The sequence below is a fragment of the Canis lupus genome, chromosome 13 (assembly GCF_048164855.1).
Source record: "Canis lupus baileyi chromosome 13, mCanLup2.hap1, whole genome shotgun sequence".
Lineage (NCBI taxonomy): Eukaryota > Metazoa > Chordata > Mammalia > Carnivora > Canidae > Canis > Canis lupus.
The window spans coordinates 1-22,265 of record NC_132850.1 but is presented as its reverse complement, the minus strand read 5'-3'; the positions used below and the strand labels follow the sequence as shown (position 1 = coordinate 22,265).

The window sequence follows — 22,265 nt, the reverse complement described above, 5'->3', positions numbered from 1 at the left end:
TATTTCTCTCTCTTTCTGCACACATCTCTTTCTAACCATTTTGTCTCTATCTCTATAGGGAGATCTATATATGGACGTATAGAGATTAGATATAGAAATGTTTAGTTTGCATATTTAAATATAAATATATAGTTCTGTTTATAGATAATTATTATATTATGAGTAATACATTTAATAATAAATATATTAAGTGGAAACATAGATTTATGTTTATATGTTTGTTTATATAAACATCTATTTATGTTCCTGGGATCGATCTATCAGTAGATCTATCACTCTATCATCTATCTAGCTAGCTAGCTATATATCCCAGGAAGAGAAAAACCCAGATCGAACAGATGGGAATGTCCCCCTCCGGAATGTGTCATACAAGAAGATAGGCAAAAATCTTCTGTACTTTCCTGATGTGCTGATGCAATTAACTCAGAGATGTACCTGTGATGTACTGTGGGCCAGGAGCCAGTGGTCAAGAGAGAATCCTTGAGACATTTTCCATGCAAAAAGGTGTTTTTATTAAAGTATGGGGACAGGACCCCTGGGCCTGAAAAGCTTCACCAGGATTATGAGGAGCCTTGGTTATCATCTTTTAAGTTGCTGTGTGGGATGGGGACTCTAGAGATAAAAGAAGTTTCCAAAAGGATGCTCACACTTGAAAGATTTATAGGATCCTGGAGGTCTGGCTATCAGCAAACAAATGTTGCTTTTGGCCTCTAGCAAAGCATTAACATTCAGGCAGCTGTGAATTCTTGTAAGAATGTCCCACTCTGTCGGTTTCAAGTATTTGTTTATGGACTGCAAGTTTGTTAGGAAATGTAATTGTAGGGATGCCTGAGTGGCTCAGTGGTTGATCCTGGGGTCCTAGGATGGGGTTCCACATTGGGCTTCCCACAGGGAGCCTGCTTCTCCCTTTGTCTCTGTCTCTGCCTCTCTCTCTTTCTCTCTCTCTCTCTCTGTGTGTCTCTCATGAGCAAATAAAATCTTTTTTTAAAAAAGCAGATATAATTTTAAACTATATTTTTTTGGCCTTAGTTCCCCCTATCACCTGGGTCTTCTATCCCTCCATGCATCTCTTGGTTCGTTGGCCTTTGGTGGTGAAGAATCCAAAGGATATGAGGCAGGAGGTGAGTGAGATGGGATTAAGCCAATGAAGTAATTTCCCAGGGAGCTTGGGTAAGAGAAGTGCAGCAGGCAGAATGAAGTGAGAAAGTCAGGTTCTTGTCTCACGGAGTCGAAGAATGAATCTGGTGGACAAAGAGTGAGTAAAGCGACGGGAGTTTATTAAGCAAGGATACTGAGAAAGCTCTCAGGAGTGGGAGGGGCCCAGGCTGGGTTGCCCACATGAGTAAGGACTAGTGATAACATCTTTCACATCTTTAATGGTTTACTTCTTTTTGGAGTCTGGTTATCCTTTTTTGGGCACAGAGGACTGTCCTAAAAAAGACCCTCTCTACCCATACCTAGGGCAGGGTGGTCTCGTTTGTTTCTTTATTTCTGGTTTCCTTACATCTCAGCATCCTTAGGATCTTTGTGAGCCTGAATCTGTAGCCCCCTACCTATTTCTTCCTACCTAGACTCTCCTGTCCCTCAGTCAAGAACAGGAGAGATGTGGCTCTGAGAAAAGGTGCACTAAGAAACATTGTCACAGTTTCAATATTCCCTCCCCACAATTTGTGAGACCCAATTACTTCCAAACTCCTTTTTCCTCCTTTTTGTTTTGGATGGCAATGCTGCTCTGTGACTGACCTACACAACCAATGGCTCAGTAACAGTTCAACACTGTGGAGAGAACCCAAGGGTCTGCTGGGGAAGCATGAAGGAGAACTGTGGACTTGCTTGTTTTGCCCTCAGAAATCAGCATTAAGGATCCTGATATGAAGTTCAAAAGACTGCAGGTAGTACTCTGGGACATAGATCGAAACCCAGTGGGGACGGAGCCTGTCTCTGTACCTGTCATATAGAAGGCCAAATAGACTTCTTTTTGGAATGGATGGGTGTTGAATAAATAGGAGAATCTGTGTATGCTGGGTCTGTTTCAGGTCACTGATTCATACTTAGGGAAAGACATTAATCCAGGGACTGGTTCTCTGAACAAGTCCTGGGAAAACATATCCTAAGTTATTCAAAAAGAGTAGTAAGATAGATAAGGAGTTCAGAATTGAGAAAAATATTAAAATCATCTGAGGAAAGTAGAGGTGTTCATCACGCAAGTGGGTTTCTTGCAATTTACTCACTTATAGCTTGTATATTCTGAACAGAAAAACAGAAAGGGAAGGAACCGCATGTGCTTGAGGTCATCAATTTCATCTATAAAAAGGAAATAATACTGCCTGTCCCGTGACACTGTTGTGAGGACTAATAGTGATGGTTGTTGATGTAGAGACTTGCTAGGTCCAGTCACCATAAAATGTAAAAACAACACACTTTTTTTTTTTAATTTATTTTTTTATTGGTGTTCAATTTACTAACATACAGAATAACACCCAGTGCCCGTCACCCATTCACTCCCACCCCCCGCCCTCCTCCCCTTCTACCACCCCTAGTTCGTTTCCCAGAGTTAGCAGTCTTTACGTTCTGTCTCCCTTTCTGATATTTCCCACACATTTCTTCTCCCTTCCCTTATTTTCCCTTTCACTATTATTTATATTCCCCAAATGAATGAGAACATATAATGTTTGTCCTTCTCCGACTGACTTACTTCACTCAACAGAATACCCTCCAGTTCCATCCACGTTGAAGCAAATGGTGGGTAGTTGTCATTTCTAATAGCTGAGTAATATTCCATTGTATACATAAACCACATCTTCTTTATCCATTCATCTTTCTTTGGACACCGAGGCTCCTTCCACAGTTTGGCTATCGTGGCCATTGCTGCTAGAAACATCGGGGTGCAGGTGTCCCGGCGTTTCATTGCATTTGTATCTTTGGGGTAAATCCCCAACAGTGCAATTGCTGGGTCGTAGGGCAGGTCTATTTTTAACTGTTTGAGGAACCTCTACACAGTTTTCCAGAGTGGCTGCACCAGTTCACAGTCCCACCAACAGTGTAAGAGGGTTCCCTTTTCTCCGCATCCTCTCCAACATTTGTTGTTTCCTGTCTTGTTAATTTTCCCCATTCTCACTGGTGTGAGGTGGTATCTCATTGTAGTTTTCATTTGTATTTCCCTGATGGCAAGTGATGCAGAGCAGTTTCTCATATGCATGTTGGCCATGTCTATGTCTTCCTCTGTGAGATTTCTGTTCATGTCTTTTGCCCATTTCATGATTGGATTGTTTGTTTCTTTGGTGTTGAGTTTAAGAAGTTCTTTATAGATCTTGGAAACTAGCCCTTTATCTGATATGTCATTTGCAAATATCTTCTCCCATTCTGTAGGTTGTCTTTGAGTTTTGTTGACTGTATCCTTTGCTGTGCAAAAGCTTCTTATCTTGATGAAGTCCCAATAGTTCATTTTTGCTTTTGTTTCTTTTGCCTTCGTGGCTGTATCTTGCAAGAAGTTACTATGGCCGAGTTCAAAAAGGGTGTTGCCTGTGTTCTTCTCTAGGATTTTGATGGAATCTTGTCTCACGTTTAGATCTTTCATCCATTTTGAGTTTATCTTTGTGTATGGTGAAAGAGAGTGGTCTAGTTTCATTCTTCTGCATGTGGATGTCCAATTTTCCCAGCACCATTTATTGAAGAGACTGTCTTTCTTCCAATGGATAGTCTTTCCTCCTTTATCGAATATTAGTTGCCCATAAAGTTCAGGGTCCACTTCTGGATTCTCTATTCTGTTCCACTGATCTATGTGTCTGTTTTTGTGCCAGTACCACACTGTCTTGATGACCACAGCTTTGTAGTACAACCTGAAATCTGGCATTGTGATGCCCCCAGCTATGGTTTTCTTTTTTAAAATTCCCCTGGCTATTCAGGGTCTTTTCTGATTCCACACAAATCTTAAAATAATTTGTTCTAACTCTCTGAAGAAAGTCCATGGTATTTTGATAGGGATTGCATTAAACGTGTATATTGCCCTGGGGAACATTGACATTTTCACAATATTAATTCTGCCAATCCATGAGCATGGAATATTTTTCCATCTCTTTGTGTCTTCCTCAATTTCTTTCAGAAGTGTTCTATAGTTTTGAGGGTATAGATCCTTTACATGTTTGGTGAGGTTTATTCCTAGGTATCTTATGCTTTTGGGTGCAATTGTAAATGGGATTGACTCCTTAATTTCTCTTTCTTCAGTCTCATTGTTAGTGTATAGAAATGCCACTGACTTCTGGGCATTGATTTTGTATCCTGCCACACTACCGAATTGCTGTATGAGTTCTAGCAATCTTGGGGTGGAGACTTTTGGGTTTTCTATGTAGAGTATCATGTCATCGGCGAAGAGGGAGAGTTTGACCTCTTCTTTGCCAATTTGAATGCCTTTAATGTCTTTTTGTTGTCTGATTGCTGAGGCTAGGACTTCCAGTACTATGTTGAACAGCAGTGGTGAGAGTGGACATCCCTGTCTTGTTCCTGATCTTAGGGGAAAGGCTCCCAGTGCTTCCCCATTGAGAATGATATTTGCTGTGGGCTTTTCATAGATGGCTTTTAAGATGTCGAGGAATGTTCCCTCTATCCCTACACTCTGAAGAGTTTTGATCAGGAATGGATGCTGTATTTTGTCAAATGCTTTCTCTGCATCCAATGAGAGGATCCTATGGTTCTTGGTTTTTCTCTTGCTGATATGATGAATCACATTGATTGTTTTACGGGTGTTGAACCAGCCTTGTGTCCCAGGGATAAATCCTACTTGGTCATGGTGAATAATTTTCTTAATGTACTGTTGGATCCTATTGGCCAGTATCTTGTTGAGAATTTTTGCATCCATGTTCATCAGGGATATTGGTCTGTAATTCTCCTTTTTGGCGGGGTCTTTGTCTGGCTTTGGAATTAAGGTGATGCTGGCTTCATAGAACGAATTTGGAAGTACTCCATCTCTTTCTATCTTTCCAAACAGCTTTAGGAGAATAGGTATGGTTTCTTCTTTAAACGTTTGATAAAATTCCCCTGGGAAGCCATCTGGCCCTGGACTCTTGTGTCTTGGGAGGTTTTTGATGACTGCTTCAATTTCCTCCCTGGTTATTGGCCTGTTCAGGTTTTCTATTTCTTCCTGTTCCAGTTTTGGTAGTTTGTGGCTTTCCAGGAATGCGTCCATTTCTTCTAGATTGCCTAATTTATTGGCGTATAGCTGTTCATAATATGTTTTAAAAATCGTTTGTATTTCCTTGGTGTTGGTAGTGATCTCTCCTTTCTCATTCATGATTTTATTAATTTGAGTCTTCTCTCTCTTCTTTTTAATAAGGCTGGCTAATGGTTTATCTATCTTATTAATTCTTTCAAAGAACCAACTCCTGGTTCTGTTGATCTGTTCCACAGTTCTTCTGGTCTCGATTTCGTTGAGTTCTGCTCGAATCCTTATTAACTCCCTTCTTCTCTTGGGTGTAGGATCTATTTGCTGTTTTTTCTCTAGCTCCTTTATGTGTAAGGTTAGCTTTTGTATTTGAGTTCTTTCCAGTTTTTGAATGGATGCTTGTATTGCGATGTATTTCCCCCTTAGGACTGCTTTTGCTGCATCCCAAAGATTTTGAACGGTTGTATCTTCATTCTCCTTAGTTTCCATGAATCTTTTTAATTCTTCCTTAATTTCCTGGTTGACCCTTTTATCTTTTAGCAGGATGGTCCTTAACCTCCATGTGTTTGAGGTCCTTCCAAACTTCTTGTTGTGATTTAGTTCTAATTTCAAGGCATTATGGTCCGAGAATATGCAGGGGACAATCCCAATCTTTTGGTATCGTTTCAGACCCGATTTGTGACCCAATATGTGGTCTATTCTGGAGAAAGTTCCATGTGCGCTTGAGAAGAATGTGTATTCAGTTGAGTTTGGATGTAACGTTCTGTAGATATCTGTGAAATCCATCTGGTCCAGTGTATCATTTAAAGCTCTCGTTTCTTTGGAGATGTTTTGCTTAGAAGACCTATCGAGTATAGAAAGAGCTAGATTGAAGTCACCAAGTATAAGTGTATTATTATCTAAGTATTTCTTCACTTTGGTTAATAATTGATGTATATATTTGGCAGCTCCCACATTCGGAGCATATATATTGAGGATTGTTAAGTCCTCTTGTTGAATAGATCCTTTAAGTATGATATAGTGTCCCTCTTCATCTCTCACTACAGTCTTTGGGGTAAATTTTAGTTTATCTGATATAAGGATGGCTACCCCTGCTTTCTTTTGAGGACCATTCGAATGGTAAATGGTTCTCCAACCTTTTATTTTCAGGCTGTAGGTGTCCTTCTGTCTAAAATGAGTCTCTTGTAGACAGCAAATAGATGGGTCCTGCTTTTTTATCCAGTCTGAAACCCTGCGCCTTTTGATGGGGTCATTAAGCCCGTTCACATTCATAGTTACTATTGAGAGATATGAGTTTAGTGTCATCATGATATCTATTCAGTCTTTGTTTTTGTGGACTGTTCCACTGAACTTCTTCTTAAAGGGGAATTTTAAGAGTCCCCCTTAAAATTTCTTGCAGAGCTGGTTTGGAGGTCACATATTCTTTTAGTTGCTGCCTGTCTTGGAAGCTCTTTATCTCTCCTTCCATTTTGAATGAGAGCCTTGCTGGATAAAGTATTCTTGGTTGCATGTTCTTCTCATTGAGGACCCTGAATATATCCTGCCAGCCCTTTCTGGCCTGCCAGGTCTCTGTGGAGAGGTCTGCTGTTACCCTAATACTCCTCCCCATAAAATTCAGGGATTTCTTGTCTCTTGCTGCTTTAAGGATCTTCTCCTTATCTTTGGAATTTGCAAGCTTCACAATTAAATGTCGAGGTGTTGAACGGTTTTTATTGATTTTAGGGGGGGATCTCTCTATTTCCTGGATCTGAATGCCTGTTTCCCTTCCCAGATTAGGAAAGTTTTCAGCTAGAATTTGTTCAAATACATATTCTGGCCCTCTGTCCCTTTCGGCGTCCTCGGGAACCCCAATTAAACGTAGGTTTTTCTTCCTCAGGCTGTCGTTTATTTCCCTTAATCTATCTTCATGGTCTTTTAATTGTTTGTCTCTTTTTTCCTCAGTTTCCCTCTTTGCTATCAACTTGTCTTCTATGTCACTCACTCGTTCTTCCACCTCGTTAACCCTCGTCGTTAGGACTTCTAGTTTGGATTGCATCTCATTCAATTGATTTTTAATTTCTGCCTGATTAGCTCTAAATTCTGCAGTCATGAAGTCTCTTGAGTCCTTTATACTTTTTTCTAGAGCCACCAGTAGCTGTATAATAGTCCTTCTGAATTGGCTTTCTGACATTGAATTGTAATCCAGATTTTGTAACTCTGTGGGAGAGAGGACTGTTTCTGATTCTTTCTTTTGAGGTGAGGTTTTCCTTCTAGTCATTTTGCTCAGTGCAGAGTGGCCCAAAGCAAATTGTATTGGGAAAAAGAGAAAAAGAGAGGAGAGAAAGAAGGAAAGAAAAGAGAAAGAGAAAAAAAAAAGGGAAGAAAAAGAGAAAAAAAAACGAAAAAAAAAAAAAAGGAAGAAAAAGAGAAAAAGAAAGGAGAAAAAAGGGGGTGGGGGAAGGAAACAAATCAAAAAGCAAAACAAAACAAAAAAAAACAAAAAAAAAAAGAACCACAGGGGAGTATCTTCTGATTCTGTGTTCTTTAAGTCCCTTGGCTTCCCCTGGAAGTTGTCAGTCTAGCTGATCTTCTGGGGGAGGGGCCTGTTGTGCTGATTTTCAGGTGTTAGCAGTTGGGTAGCTGCTCTGCCCCTGCCTGGTGCAGGGCTCAGTGGGGGTTGTTTACCCCGTGAGGCCGCAGGAGGAACAGCCCCAGTGGCGGGGCAGCTCTGGAAACCTGGATTCAGCTCCGGCAGGAACTCCGTCTGCAGGGCCTGGAGGCTCCGGGGCGGGGCCGTTGCTCTGCTCAGCTGGGGCAGGAGCGTCCTTGCTGTCCTGGGCCCTCCCGGCCTCTGCCTGTCCCGGGGGAGGCAGGATCCTGGGCTGTGTCTCGGCGCCCTGTGCTCCGGAGCCTGCGCTGTTGGATTCGCGCTCCCGGGCTGCGTAACCCCCTCCGCGGAGCTGCCGCCCGAGCCCCTCCGAGCTGCTCCGGGTCCCGCCGCACGCTGCAGCCCTTAGGGAGCTCGGCGCACTCTCCTGGGCGCACAGTTGCTCTGTTACTGTCCCAGGGAGCCCGAGGGCATCCTCGCCCTCCTGGGTCTTGCTCCAACTCCCCGCGAGCCCCTTTCCCCCGGGAAGGTCGGTGCAGCTCCTGCGTCTCCGGGACGGGGCTCTCCTGTCCTGGGGACACTCGCCCTGGCCTCAGCCCAGCTCCTCGCGGGGCCCCTCCCCCTTGAAGGCCTTTGTTCCTTTATTTCTTTTTCCCCGTCTTCCTACCTTGATAGATGCGCGAACTCTTCTCACTGTAGCATTCCAGCTGGTCTCTCTTTAAATCTCAGGCCGAATTCATAGATTTTCAGGATAATTTGAAGGTTTTCTAGGTAGTTTGGTGGAGACAGGTGATTTGGAGACCCTACTCTTCCGCCATCTTGCTCCTCCCCCCAAAAACAACACACTTGATTAATATAGCTACCAATATAGCTGCCATATACTTTTTCATTTTATTTATTTATTTATTTATTTATTTATTTATTTATTTATTTATTTATTTATTTATTATTTGAGAGAGAGAGAGGGAGAGAGAGGCAGAGACACAGATAGAGGGAGAAGCAGGTTCCATGCAGGGAGCCTGACGTGGGACTCCATGCTGCATCTCCAGCATCCCACACTGGGCTGAAGGTGGCGCTAAATCGCTGAGCCACCGGGGCTGCCCTACAATATACTTGTTAAAAATATATTTTATCTATTTATTCATGAGAGAGAGAGAGAAAGAGAGAGAGAGAGAGGCAGAGACACAGGCAGAGGGAGAGGCAGGCTCCATGCAGGGAGCCCGAAGTGGGACTCCATTCTGGGTCTCCAGGATCACGCCCTGGGCAGAAGGCAGTGCTAAACGGCTGAGCCACCCAGGCTGCCCATTTTCAATTCTTAAAACACACAATTCGACTTCTTTCTAGCAAAGTTTTATGTGAGTTGGTGTACCTATCAATTAAAAGCTGTAGGGTATGGATCCCAGACTGCCCCTAAGGTGCATGTTCAGAGCCCTTCCAATTCCTCCAAGTGCAGCCTGGAAACCACCGAGCTGGTCTGAGGTCACATCCACAGCTGTGGGAACCAAGTGCCAGAGGCCGTCACGATTTACTGGATCAGAAACCCAGTTGTCTCCTGACGCATCTGAGTCAGGGAATTGGTTTTTCTCAGGGCAGGGTGAAAAAAACCTTACACGATCAGGATTTCTCTCATCCCAAGAAAAATGCTTAGGTTTTTTTTGTTTGTTTCTTTTTTCTCATGTTGTTTGGCTATTTCTCTTGTCACATTGCCCTACTTCCTTTGGTAATTAGTTTTGGAAAGAAATCATTCACATAATGAAAATGATCTAGAAACTCAGGTTAAAAAATTTTTCTAGCCAGTGTGGATATGTGTGATTCACAGTTGCTTTAAGCCTACAGAAATTTGTTTGCACAAATTAATAACAACTTTTAATAAACAGACTTTACTGTTCACTGCTAAAAATATTCCTGTCAGAAGGGCAAGACAGCCGAAGAGTAGGGTCCCCAAGTCACCTGTCCCTACCAAACTACCTAGCTAACTCTCAAATCATCCTGAAAACCTATGAATTCGGCCTGAGATTTAAAGAGAGAACAGCTGGAACACTACAGTGAGAAGAGTTCGCATTTCTATCAAGGCGGTTCCCACCTTGGCTTCACCGGGACCTGGTGACTGTGGTCTCCACCTTTGCCTCACCTGGACCTGGTGACTCTGGTCCCCACCTGGGCCTCACCTGGACATGGTAGCTGTGGACTTCATCTGGACCTGGTGACTGTGGTCCCCACCTGGGCCTCACCATACCTGGTGACTGGGCTCCTCAGCTACCAATGACTAACATCCAGGATGGACCCTTAGTTGCTACTGACACCAGTACCATCCCCAGGGTCTCACTTGTTCCTGGTGACTATGGTCCTTGTCTGGGCTGACCTGACTCATCCTTGGCTCTGATCCTCTCCTGGGCCTCCCCTGCCTTGCAGGTATGGTCTCCCTTGTCGTGGGTGTGTATTGTCTATGGTCCCTTCTGGGCCTCACCTGATGGTACCGGGCCACGATATCCTCCCTTCACAAGGCCAGTAGGTTCTCCGAGTCCTCCTGCATGGTGCTGCAATCCAAACACATCCAAGAATGACGGCACATGAAAACCTTCCGAGGACACATGCGTCTGGGTGCTCCCCGTGGGCAGGTCCCCCTCCATCTGACCGGAGCCGGAGACAACCCCATAGCCCTGAGGGGCAGAGGCTTGGCTAGAACATCACACGCCGGCCCTCACTGCCTGTCTGTCACTCGCCCACCTACAGTCCACCTTCCCAGCCACTGTCCCAGGACACGCCGTCACGCTGGGATCACAGTGCGCTCCCACCCCGGTATCAGGAGCACACGGGCGGGGGACCCAGGAGGCTCTGGCGAACTGCCGATCTGATGCTCGGGTTGATGTCTCCCAGCCCGGGGGATATCGAAGGTTTCTCTTAGATTCCACAAGCACAACGACCGAGGGGAGAAAGCAACGGACTAGACTTCATCAAAATTAAAACCTGATGTCAGCAAGAGTGCGACCAAACTCCCCACACTGAGGGCAACGATGCGTGAATAGCCTGAGGGGGGTTCTGGGGGGAGCACGAGGGACTCTGCCCGCATTCCAGTGCGTGAAGAGTAAGCCTGCTCACCGGTCAGGGGGACCCAGCAGGCCCTGACCGTCCTCCCCTCACCACAGAGTGGGGCGGGGGGGTGTCATCCCTGTCGGGGTCCTTGCATCTAGGACGGGCTGGAAAGGTCACGTATTGTGTCTCCCTGAATAGCACAGGCCTTACAGGGGAGCGGGGGTCCCGAGGGAGCTGCCAAACTCTGACTGCAGCCTCTTTCCCTGGACAGGGCCTTAGGGGGCCACCCTCACCCCGTGGGGCTGTGGAAGGGCTGCAGGAGCTGCTCAAGGTCATCTCATTGGGGTCGGGGTGTTTTGGACCCCAGCCCAGGAGGCCAGCGCCCCCACCCGGACCCACAGGCCCCAGAGTGGCCCACGGGGAGCAGGCATCAGGGGCCACTCACCTGTGACCTATCGCTGTGTGAGCGCCTCCTCTTTATGCATCGTGTACTGGGTAGAGTGGGAGAGTTGGGGAACTGGGTAGAGTGGGAGTTCTGGGGTACTGGGGAGAGTGGGAGAGTTGGGGTACTGGGGAGAGTGGGAGTACTGGGGAGAGTGGGAGAGTTGGGGTACTGGGGTGAGTGTGAGTACTGGGGAGAGTGGGGGTACTGGGGAGAGTGGGGGTACTGAGGAGAGTGGGAGTACTGAGCTACTTGGGAGAGGAGGAGAGTCGGGTCGCTGTGAGCCAGATCCAAAGCACGAGTGCTTCCGAAGGTCTGCAGAAGCACAGTGAGCGCCAGGCAGTAGTGGAACCCGGGGGCGTCACAGTTCCGCCCACAGTGGGGTCCCGCATCATCACTGTGGGCAGGCGGGGTCCAATCAGCACTTAGCCCTTCACCCTGAAGGCCAAGGGTCCCGGGGGAGGGTCCTGTCCCCACGCCAGGTGGGAAGGGGATGCAGGCACCCTCCCCCATCCTCGGGCCCTGCAGGCCTCCCACCATTCTAGGCAGACTGGGGGTCACAGATGTCCCCCCGACCCCCAGAGTTCACAGCATGGGGTCGCACTTAACATTTGAGGGGCTCCTGGGTGGTTCAGTCGGTTCCACGTCGACTCTTTAATTTGGCTCAGGTCAGGATCTCGAGGTTGTGGCATGGAGCCTCACGTGGGGCTCGGGCTCCGTTGGGTGAGGAGTCCACTCCAGGTTCCCCTCTCCCTCTGCTCCTCCCTACCGCACCCTCTCTCAAGTAAATTTTCTAAAAATTAACATGAAGACACGTGAGCATCTTTATCCCCTCTGCAGAGGTGTCTTCGTGTGTGTAACGACCGTGTAAATGCCTTTCACGGACCCACCGGGAGTCCTACCAGAAACCCCTTTTCCTTGATATTTACTGAAGTACAGTCAACACACAATGTGACAGTAGTTTCAGGGCTACAACTAGAGACTTGACAATTCTGTGCCTTACTCAGCTCCCCCCACGAGAAGCAGCGTCACCGTCTGTCCCCGTATAAAGTTATCACAACAGTACTGACTCTAATCCCTAGGCTGTATTTTCTAAATTTCTGTGACTTATTTTATTTACAAACCAGACGCTTATAGCTGTTACTATTGTTCATCTACGTCGCCCGTGTCCTACCCACGGCCCCTCTGTCCATCAGTCAGCAGGATCCATCACATTAACCAGAGAAAGGACATGGGGTAGCCCCCGGTGGTTCAGCGGTTTAGCGCCTGCCTTCAGCCCAGGGCGTGATCCTGGAGTCCCGGGATCGAGTCCCATGTCGGGTTCCCTACATGGAGCCGCCTTTTCCCTCTGCCCGTGTCTCTGTCTTTCTCTCTCTGTGTCTCTGTGTCTCTCAAGGATATATAAATAAAATCTTAAAAAAAAGAAAAACGAGAGAAAGGACAAAAAGCATACGATCCTCTCAAGAGTTGCAGAAAAAACATTTGACAAAATACAGCATCAAAAGCATAGTGGGTTTTGAGGAAATGTCTATCAACAGAATAAAGGCCGCTAGGAAGCTGACATCATCTTCAAGGGTGAAAACCTGAAATCGTCTCCCCTAAGAGCAGGAACAAGCCAAGGAGGTCCCCTCTCAGCACTGGAAGTCCTAATGTAGTCAACAGACAGGAAACAGCAAAGGTTTCACACCTGGAAGGGGGACGTCACACTGTCCCTATTTGCTGAAGACGCGGTACTAGAAACAGGAAACCCGAGAGCCCACACCAAAACCTGTTAGAACTAATGATTGAATTCAGTAAATTCACGGGACACCAACTGAACCTACAGAGCTCAGTAGCCTTGCTGTGTCCCAATAATGAGCACTCAGGAAGGAAATGAAGGACGTGACTCCCTTCTCAGGAGCATCACAGAGAATAAATAATGAGCCTGAACCAAAGGAGCACAAGACTTATGCACTGAGCCATACCAGGCTCTGGGAGGTCGTCCTGGGCTCGTGGGGTGGAAGCCTCATCTTGTGAAAGTGTCCGCAGTTCCTGAAGCCACCCTCGGTTTCAATGTCATTCCTATCAAAATCATGGTGGTAGATCCTAGAAATAGGAAAAAAAAAAAAAAAACCTAACATCTGTCAGCCCCCCCGGACAGCAAATCAGTATTGGAAAAGCAGGACAGAGCGGGACGCAGCACTTTCCTATTTCAAACGATGTCACAGAGACACAGGATAAAGCAGTGTGGTTCTCGGACCCCCGGCTGGCTCTGTCGGTTAAGCATCCGACTCCTGACCTCACCTCCGGTCCTGATCTCGGGGTCCTGAGTTCTAGCCCTGGGTTGGGCCATGAACGAGGCGTGGCACCTACTTAGACCCACAGGGGGTGGTTCCAGCATAAGCTGAAGGCGCAGAACAGAGAGTGTAGAAGGAAATGTGCTCTGATACAAGTGGTATTTTTTAACTTAATTTAATTTAAACGCAAATAATTAACGTATAGTGTTTTCGTTATAACGAAAGTATAATTCTACTTTCAGAGGTAGAATTCAGGGATTCACCAGTTGGAGAGAACAGCAGTGCTCGTGCTATCACCTGCCCTCCTTCGTGCCCATCCCCCGTTAACCCCTCCCCCCCCTCCAGCGACCTTCAGTTTGTTTCCTATGATTAAGAGTGTATTTCCTGCATCTGTTTTCATCTTATTTGTTTTTCCTTCCCTTCACAGTAGTTCATCTGCTTTGCTTCTTTAATTCCACCTATGAATGACACCACACGGTCATTCTTTTTCCCGACTGACATATTTCACTTAACATGATCCCTCTAGTTCTATCCGCGTCATTGCAAATGGCAAGATTTCCTTCTCTTTGATAGCTGAGTACCATTCTTCTCTCTATGACCATCATCTATCTCCCATCCTCTTTAGCCATCATCTGTCTGAAGGCACCGAGGCTCCTCCCACAGTGTGGCTACTGTGGACCCGGCTGCTGTAGACATCGGGGCACAGGTGTCCCGGCGTTTCATTGCATCTGTATCTTCGGAGTGAGCTCCAGGCCGTGCACCTGCCGGTCGCAGGGCAGGTCTATCGGTAACTTCCTGAGGAGCCTCCTGACTGTTTCCAGGGCGGCTGCACTAGCCCGCGGTCCCGCCCACAGTGGAAGAGGGTTGAATGAGTCTTGGTAAACGTGGTAAAAGTTTGGTCCACATTTCATTTCGCATCCTGTGGGTTCCAATTCATTGTCATTAAGCATTTCTGGGGAAGCCGGGTGTTGTGCTCCATTTCAGCGCGACGTTTCCGAAGCTCCTAGGTCTCAGCTGGAGCCTGGAAGGAGGCAGGTCCGGCCCTGGGCGCGGGGACGCCGCCTCCTGCACGGCCTCCTTCAGCTCCTGAGCGTCCCGCAGGGGGCGCCCGAACCCAGGCCCGGGTCAAGGGCGCACGTGCGCAGTAGCACGTAACAGGAGCCCCTTTGCGGTCTGGAGGCCTGAGGAGGACGTGGGGCCGCGTCCACGCTGACAGGAGCCCCGGCCTCCTCAGTACCCGCGGGTAGGCTTTAGGACCATGTGGGGCTGCCTCCACAGTGACAGGAGCCCTGGCCTCCTCAGGACTCCCGGTGAGGCTTCCAGAGGATGTGGAGCCCCGTCCTCGCTGACAGGAGCCTGGTCTCCTCAGGACCCGTGATGAGACTTCAGGAAAATGTGGGGCTGCGTCCTCGCTGACAGGAGCCCCGGCCTCGTTAGGACCCACGGTGAGTTTTCGGGATGACGTGGGGCTGTGTCTGCGGGGACAGGAGCCCCAGCCTCCTCAGGACCCGCGGGGAGTTTGTGGGATGACGTGGGGTCGCGTCCACGCTGACAGGAGCCCCAGCCTTCTCAGGACCTGCGGTGAGTCTTCGGGATGATGTGGGGCCTCGTCTACGCTGACAGGAGTCCCGGCCTTTTCAGGACCCGCGGGTAGGCTTCAGTCCCATGTGGGGCTGTGTCCATGGTGACAGGAGCCTGGCCTCCTCAGAACCTGTGGGGAGGCTTCTGGAGGATGTGTGGCATAATCCACAGTGACAGGACCCCTCTCGTCCTCAGGACCCGCTGTCTATGACTCAGGAAGACATGGGGCCACGTCCGCCATGACAGGAGTCCAGCTTCCTCAGGACCCGCTGGAGGACCCTGGAGGCGCTGTTCAGAGTCACATCCACCTCAGCAGGGCTACTCAGAACGACAAGGTAAGTGAATGGGGAGAATTGAGATAGGGTTAGGGTTTAGGGTGAGCAATAGGTGGTTAAGGTTAGGTTAGATGATATGGATTAGTGATCATGGTTATGCGTACGAGTTACTGGTGAGGGTGATGGATGGGGTAAGGATCAAGAGGTAGGAGTTAAAGTAAGGTATTAGGAATTAGGAAATTGAGTTAGGGTCTGTTTTAGGGTAATGTTACAGATAGGTTATAGGGTTTAGGGTTAGGGAATGGGAGGTAATACGGTTAGAGATAGAGTGGGGGATGGGGTTAGAGTTTAGGGTAAGGGGTGAAGGCAGGGTTAGGGTTATGGGTTAGGGTTTGGGCCAAGGGTTTGAGCTAGGTTTAGGTTACGGGTTGGTGTTAGGGTCAGGGTTAGGGTTAGGGAACGGGTTAGGGTTAGGGAACGGGTTAGGGAACGGGTTAGGGTTAGGGAACGGGTTAGGGTTAGGGTTAGGGAACGGGTTAGGGTTAGGGAACGGGTTAGGGAACGGGTTAGGGTTAGGGAACGGGTTAGGGAACGGGTTAGGGTTAGGGTTAGGGAACGGGTTAGGGTTAGGGTTAGGGAACGGGTTAGGGTTAGGGAACGGGTTAGGGAACGGGTTAGGGTTAGGGTTAGGGAACGGGTTAGGGTTAGGGAACGGGTTAGGGTTAGGGTTAGGGTTAGGGAACGGGTTAGGGTTAGGGGTTAGGGTTAGGGTTAGGGAACGGGTTAGGGATAGGGTTAGGGTTAGGGAACGGGTTAGGGTTAGGGAACGGGTTAGGGTTAGGGAACGGGTTAGGGTTAGGGAACGGGTTAGGGTTAGGGAACGGGTTAGGGTTAGGGTTAGGGAACGGGTTAGGGTTAGGGAACGGGTTAGGGTTAGGGAACGGGTTAGGGTTAGGGTTAGGGTTAGGGAACGGGTTAGGGTTAGGGAACGGGTTAGGGTTAGGGAACGGGTTAGGGTTAGGGAACGGGTTAGGGAACGGGTTAGGGTTAGGGAACGGGTTAGGGAACGGGTTAGGGAACGGGTTAGGGAACGGGTTAGGGTTAGGGTTAGGGAACGGGTTAGGGAACGGGTTAGGGAACGGGTTAGGGTTAGGGAACGGGTTAGGGAACGGGTTAGGGAACGGGTTAGGGTTAGGGAACGGGTTAGGGAACGGGTTAGGGAACGGGTTAGGGAACGGGTTAGGGAACGGGTTAGGGTTAGGGAACGGGTTAGGGAACGGGTTAGGGAACGGGTTAGGGAACGGGTTAGGGTTAGGGAACGGGTTAGGGTTAGGGAACGGGTTAGGGTTAGGGAACGGGTTAGGGTTAGGGTTAGGGTTAGGGAACGGGTTAGGGTTAGGGTTAGGGTTAGGGAACGGGTTAGGGTTAGGGTTAGGGAACGGGTTAGGGTTAGGGTTAGGGAACGGGTTAGGGTTAGGGAACGGGTTAGGGTTAGGGAACGGGTTAGGGTTAGGGAACGGGTTAGGGAACGGGTTAGGGTTAGGGAACGGGTTAGGGTTAGGGTTAGGGTTAGGGAACGGGTTAGGGTTAGGGTTAGGGTTAGGGAACGGGTTAGGGAACGGGTTAGGGTTAGGGTTAGGGTTAGGGAACGGGTTAGGGAACGGGTTAGGGTTAGGGAACGGGTTAGGGTTAGGGTTAGGGTTAGGGTTAGGGAACGGGTTAGGGTTAGGGTTAGGGTTAGGGTTAGGGTTAGGGTTAGGGAACGGGTTAGGGTTAGGGTTAGGGTTAGGGTTAGGGTTAGGGAACGGGTTAGGGTTAGGGTTAGGGTTAGGGTTAGGGAACGGGTTAGGGTTAGGGTTAGGGTTAGGGTTAGGGTTAGGGAACGGGTTAGGGTTAGGGTTAGGGTTAGGGTTAGGGAACGGGTTAGGGTTAGGGTTAGGGTTAGGGAACGGGTTAGGGTTAGGGTTAGGGTTAGGGAACGGGTTAGGGTTAGGGTTAGGGAACGGGTTAGGGTTAGGGAACGGGTTAGGGAACGGGTTAGGGTTAGGGAACGGGTTAGGGTTAGGGTTAGGGAACGGGTTAGGGTTAGGGTTAGGGAACGGGTTAGGGTTAGGGTTAGGGAACGGGTTAGGGTTAGGGAACGGGTTAGGGTTAGGGTTAGGGTTAGGGAACGGGTTAGGGTTAGGGTTAGGGTTAGGGTTAGGGAACGGGTTAGGGTTAGGGTTAGGGTTAGGGTTAGGGTTAGGGTTAGGGTTAGGGTTAGGGTTAGGGTTAGGGTTAGGGTTAGGGTTAGGGTTAGGGTTAGGGTTAGGGTTAGGGTTAGGGTTAGGGTTAGGGTTAGGGTTAGGGTTAGGGTTAGGGTTAGGGTTAGGGTTAGGGTTAGGGTTAGGGTTAGGGTTAGGGTTAGGGTTAGGGTTAGGGTTAGGGTTAGGGTTAGGGTTAGGGTTAGGGTTAGGGTTAGGGTTAGGGTTAGGGTTAGGGTTAGGGTTAGGGTTAGGGTTAGGGTTAGGGTTAGGGTTAGGGTTAGGGTTAGGGTTAGGGTTAGGGTTAGGGTTAGGGTTAGGGTTAGGGTTAGGGTTAGGGTTAGGGTTAGGGTTAGGGTTAGGGTTAGGGTTAGGGTTAGGGTTAGGGTTAGGGTTAGGGTTAGGGTTAGGGTTAGGGTTAGGGTTAGGGTTAGGGTTAGGGTTAGGGTTAGGGTTAGGGTTAGGGTTAGGGTTAGGGTTAGGGTTAGGGTTAGGGTTAGGGTTAGGGTTAGGGTTAGGGTTAGGGTTAGGGTTAGGGTTAGGGTTAGGGTTAGGGTTAGGGTTAGGGTTAGGGTTAGGGTTAGGGTTAGGGTTAGGGTTAGGGTTAGGGTTAGGGTTAGGGTTAGGGTTAGGGTTAGGGTTAGGGTTAGGGTTAGGGTTAGGGTTAGGGTTAGGGTTAGGGTTAGGGTTAGGGTTAGGGTTAGGGTTAGGGTTAGGGTTAGGGTTAGGGTTAGGGTTAGGGTTAGGGTTAGGGTTAGGGTTAGGGTTAGGGTTAGGGTTAGGGTTAGGGTTAGGGTTAGGGTTAGGGTTAGGGTTAGGGTTAGGGTTAGGGTTAGGGTTAGGGTTAGGGTTAGGGTTAGGGTTAGGGTTAGGGTTAGGGTTAGGGTTAGGGTTAGGGTTAGGGTTAGGGTTAGGGTTAGGGTTAGGGTTAGGGTTAGGGTTAGGGTTAGGGTTAGGGTTAGGGTTAGGGTTAGGGTTAGGGTTAGGGTTAGGGTTAGGGTTAGGGTTAGGGTTAGGGTTAGGGTTAGGGTTAGGGTTAGGGTTAGGGTTAGGGTTAGGGTTAGGGTTAGGGTTAGGGTTAGGGTTAGGGTTAGGGTTAGGGTTAGGGTTAGGGTTAGGGTTAGGGTTAGGGTTAGGGTTAGGGTTAGGGTTAGGGTTAGGGTTAGGGTTAGGGTTAGGGTTAGGGTTAGGGTTAGGGTTAGGGTTAGGGTTAGGGTTAGGGTTAGGGTTAGGGTTAGGGTTAGGGTTAGGGTTAGGGTTAGGGTTAGGGTTAGGGTTAGGGTTAGGGTTAGGGTTAGGGTTAGGGTTAGGGTTAGGGTTAGGGTTAGGGTTAGGGTTAGGGTTAGGGTTAGGGTTAGGGTTAGGGTTAGGGTTAGGGTTAGGGTTAGGGTTAGGGTTAGGGTTAGGGTTAGGGTTAGGGTTAGGGTTAGGGTTAGGGTTAGGGTTAGGGTTAGGGTTAGGGTTAGGGTTAGGGTTAGGGTTAGGGTTAGGGTTAGGGTTAGGGTTAGGGTTAGGGTTAGGGTTAGGGTTAGGGTTAGGGTTAGGGTTAGGGTTAGGGTTAGGGTTAGGGTTAGGGTTAGGGTTAGGGTTAGGGTTAGGGTTAGGGTTAGGGTTAGGGTTAGGGTTAGGGTTAGGGTTAGGGTTAGGGTTAGGGTTAGGGTTAGGGTTAGGGTTAGGGTTAGGGTTAGGGTTAGGGTTAGGGTTAGGGTTAGGGTTAGGGTTAGGGTTAGGGTTAGGGTTAGGGTTAGGGTTAGGGTTAGGGTTAGGGTTAGGGTTAGGGTTAGGGTTAGGGTTAGGGTTAGGGTTAGGGTTAGGGTTAGGGTTAGGGTTAGGGTTAGGGTTAGGGTTAGGGTTAGGGTTAGGGTTAGGGTTAGGGTTAGGGTTAGGGTTAGGGTTAGGGTTAGGGTTAGGGTTAGGGTTAGGGTTAGGGTTAGGGTTAGGGTTAGGGTTAGGGTTAGGGTTAGGGTTAGGGTTAGGGTTAGGGTTAGGGTTAGGGTTAGGGTTAGGGTTAGGGTTAGGGTTAGGGTTAGGGTTAGGGTTAGGGTTAGGGTTAGGGTTAGGGTTAGGGTTAGGGTTAGGGTTAGGGTTAGGGTTAGGGTTAGGGTTAGGGTTAGGGTTAGGGTTAGGGTTAGGGTTAGGGTTAGGGTTAGGGTTAGGGTTAGGGTTAGGGTTAGGGTTAGGGTTAGGGTTAGGGTTAGGGTTAGGGTTAGGGTTAGGGTTAGGGTTAGGGTTAGGGTTAGGGTTAGGGTTAGGGTTAGGGTTAGGGTTAGGGTTAGGGTTAGGGTTAGGGTTAGGGTTAGGGTTAGGGTTAGGGTTAGGGTTAGGGTTAGGGTTAGGGTTAGGGTTAGGGTTAGGGTTAGGGTTAGGGTTAGGGTTAGGGTTAGGGTTAGGGTTAGGGTTAGGGTTAGGGTTAGGGTTAGGGTTAGGGTTAGGGTTAGGGTTAGGGTTAGGGTTAGGGTTAGGGTTAGGGTTAGGGTTAGGGTTAGGGTTAGGGTTAGGGTTAGGGTTAGGGTTAGGGTTAGGGTTAGGGTTAGGGTTAGGGTTAGGGTTAGGGTTAGGGTTAGGGTTAGGGTTAGGGTTAGGGTTAGGGTTAGGGTTAGGGTTAGGGTTAGGGTTAGGGTTAGGGTTAGGGTTAGGGTTAGGGTTAGGGTTAGGGTTAGGGTTAGGGTTAGGGTTAGGGTTAGGGTTAGGGTTAGGGTTAGGGTTAGGGTTAGGGTTAGGGTTAGGGTTAGGGTTAGGGTTAGGGTTAGGGTTAGGGTTAGGGTTAGGGTTAGGGTTAGGGTTAGGGTTAGGGTTAGGGTTAGGGTTAGGGTTAGGGTTAGGGTTAGGGTTAGGGTTAGGGTTAGGGTTAGGGTTAGGGTTAGGGTTAGGGTTAGGGTTAGGGTTAGGGTTAGGGTTAGGGTTAGGGTTAGGGTTAGGGTTAGGGTTAGGGTTAGGGTTAGGGTTAGGGTTAGGGTTAGGGTTAGGGTTAGGGTTAGGGTTAGGGTTAGGGTTAGGGTTAGGGTTAGGGTTAGGGTTAGGGTTAGGGTTAGGGTTAGGGTTAGGGTTAGGGTTAGGGTTAGGGTTAGGGTTAGGGTTAGGGTTAGGGTTAGGGTTAGGGTTAGGGTTAGGGTTAGGGTTAGGGTTAGGGTTAGGGTTAGGGTTAGGGTTAGGGTTAGGGTTAGGGTTAGGGTTAGGGTTAGGGTTAGGGTTAGGGTTAGGGTTAGGGTTAGGGTTAGGGTTAGGGTTAGGGTTAGGGTTAGGGTTAGGGTTAGGGTTAGGGTTAGGGTTAGGGTTAGGGTTAGGGTTAGGGTTAGGGTTAGGGTTAGGGTTAGGGTTAGGGTTAGGGTTAGGGTTAGGGTTAGGGTTAGGGTTAGGGTTAGGGTTAGGGTTAGGGTTAGGGTTAGGGTTAGGGTTAGGGTTAGGGTTAGGGTTAGGGTTAGGGTTAGGGTTAGGGTTAGGGTTAGGGTTAGGGTTAGGGTTAGGGTTAGGGTTAGGGTTAGGGTTAGGGTTAGGGTTAGGGTTAGGGTTAGGGTTAGGGTTAGGGTTAGGGTTAGGGTTAGGGTTAGGGTTAGGGTTAGGGTTAGGGTTAGGGTTAGGGTTAGGGTTGGGTTAGGGTTAGGGTTAGGGTTAGGGTTAGGGTTAGGGTTAGGGTTAGGGTTAGGGTTAGGGTTAGGGTTAGGGTTAGGGTTAGGGTTAGGGTTAGGGTTAGGGTTAGGGTTAGGGTTAGGGTTAGGGTTAGGGTTAGGGTTAGGGTTAGGGTTAGGGTTAGGGTTAGGGTTAGGGTTAGGGTTAGGGTTAGGGTTAGGGTTAGGGTTAGGGTTAGGGTTAGGGTTAGGGTTAGGGTTAGGGTTAGGGTTAGGGTTAGGGTTAGGGTTAGGGTTAGGGTTAGGGTTAGGGTTAGGGTTAGGGTTAGGGTTAGGGTTAGGGTTAGGGTTAGGGTTAGGGTTAGGGTTAGGGTTAGGGTTAGGGTTAGGGTTAGGGTTAGGGTTAGGGTTAGGGTTAGGGTTAGGGTTAGGGTTAGGGTTAGGGTTAGGGTTAGGGTTAGGGTTAGGGTTAGGGTTAGGGTTAGGGTTAGGGTTAGGGTTAGGGTTAGGGTTAGGGTTAGGGTTAGGGTTAGGGTTAGGGTTAGGGTTAGGGTTAGGGTTAGGGTTAGGGTTAGGGTTAGGGTTAGGGTTAGGGTTAGGGTTAGGGTTAGGGTTAGGGTTAGGGTTAGGGTTAGGGTTAGGGTTAGGGTTAGGGTTAGGGTTAGGGTTAGGGTTAGGGTTAGGGTTAGGGTTAGGGTTAGGGTTAGGGTTAGGGTTAGGGTTAGGGTTAGGGTTAGGGTTAGGGTTAGGGTTAGGGTTAGGGTTAGGGTTAGGGTTAGGGTTAGGGTTAGGGTTAGGGTTAGGGTTAGGGTTAGGGTTAGGGTTAGGGTTAGGGTTAGGGTTAGGGTTAGGGTTAGGGTTAGGGTTAGGGTTAGGGTTAGGGTTAGGGTTAGGGTTAGGGTTAGGGTTAGGGTTAGGGTTAGGGTTAGGGTTAGGGTTAGGGTTAGGGTTAGGGTTAGGGTTAGGGTTAGGGTTAGGGTTAGGGTTAGGGTTAGGGTTAGGGTTAGGGTTAGGGTTAGGGTTAGGGTTAGGGTTAGGGTTAGGGTTAGGGTTAGGGTTAGGGTTAGGGTTAGGGTTAGGGTTAGGGTTAGGGTTAGGGTTAGG

The 22,265-nt window shown here is 48.5% G+C and overlaps 1 long non-coding RNA gene across 2 annotated transcripts; it reads right to left on the bottom strand.

The window, feature by feature from the left end:
* Nucleotides 1–674: 674 nt before the first annotated feature.
* LOC140602098 (uncharacterized) lies at nucleotides 675–11,455 on the bottom strand. 2 transcript variants are annotated; one of them, XR_012005103.1, is made up of 4 exons: nucleotides 11,224–11,455; nucleotides 10,213–10,282; nucleotides 8,413–8,570; nucleotides 675–1,241 (listed from the first exon to the last, which is right to left on the bottom strand). It is a non-coding gene; the product is annotated as an uncharacterized lncRNA (long non-coding RNA). The 2 variants fall into 2 exon arrangements; XR_012005104.1 differs by lacking the exon at nucleotides 8,413–8,570.
* Nucleotides 11,456–22,265: the final 10,810 nt, after the last annotated feature.